This window comes from Aplysia californica, unplaced genomic scaffold, assembly GCF_000002075.1.
Source record: "Aplysia californica isolate F4 #8 unplaced genomic scaffold, AplCal3.0 scaffold00118, whole genome shotgun sequence".
Classification (NCBI taxonomy): Eukaryota; Metazoa; Mollusca; class Gastropoda; order Aplysiida; family Aplysiidae; genus Aplysia; species Aplysia californica.
The window spans coordinates 214,303-215,596 of record NW_004797388.1 but is presented as its reverse complement, the minus strand read 5'-3'; positions in this window follow the sequence as shown (position 1 = coordinate 215,596).

The following is a 1,294-nucleotide window of genomic DNA, read 5'->3' as shown; positions in this document are numbered from 1 at the left end:
TCTCTCTCCTTCTCTCTGCTCTCTTCTCTCTCTCTCTGTCTTTCTCTCTCTGTCTCTCTCTCTGTTGCTCTCTCTCTCTCTCTCTCTCTCTCTCTCTCTCTCTCTCTCTCTCTATCTATCTCTCTCTCTGTCTTTAAATCGTTTGTCTGTACGCCTCTCACTCTTACTTTCAAACAAACATGTTGGCAGATACACTAGCACCCGTTCATACTCTAATTCACAAAGTATACACAAACGATCTTAGCACTTGATTTTTCGCCATCTATAATTACAACATGTCAACAAGATTTCTGCATTTAGCACAACAAGAATGATAAGCACAGGTATTTCAGGGGCAATAAAGAAGCATTCATAAAGTTTGTCTTCTTACACTTATGCAACGACAGTGACAGCAAATATTATGACATTGACGTGGACTCGTGAAGCTGAAACTAAACCGATTCTATCAATGGACTATCAATTTTGGGACTTACGTTTGTGTGGGTTGAGGGAGAGAGGGAAAAAAAGGGAGCTAGTGGAAGGCTTTCCTTTGGGGGGGGGAGGGGTGGGGGGGAGAAGAGACACTTTTTAGGTGGTTTTATGTCTTGGTTAGTGATGGTGGAGGGGTTGAAGGAGAGAGGGTTGAAATTAAGGATTTGCAAGTTTCGAATCGAATTATGATTTCTGGCAAGAACAAATTAAGTGTCTTTAAGATAAAAAAAACACTCTTAAGACCAAAAGTAAAATCACCACTGGAAATAATACTGTATTGTATACGTTCAAGTATCATTGTACATATTCACATATATCATCAGGTTCTTGAAGAGAGTAGGTATTTACTTCAAACACAACAAAAATTCTTTAGGGACATAAAAATGAAAGCACTTACACATGCATGCACCAATACAAAAAATAACTATAGACAAAAACTGCTTTTCAGTGATGTATTTTATGGACAATACATGTAAGACAAATGCGTTCAAATAATGAAATATGGCTCAAAATACCTCCTTTAGCACACACACTTTCATTATGTACCATGTGCAGGGTTATTTACAATATTTACGATGCTCCTACTGACTCTAGCACTTTCTTCTGCAATGACTGAACATATGATTGTATCCAAGTGTTCAGGTGTGTCGGAATTCATGAAACAAGCATACAGACACGCACGACAGACACTCACACATATACGTAAACGTGCGCGCTCATAAGAGCACAAACACACAATGTCCCACCCTTTCCATGTTGTCTGTCTTCCTGTCTGTCTGTCTGTCTGTCTGTCTGTCTGTCTGTCTGTCTGTCTGTCTGTCTG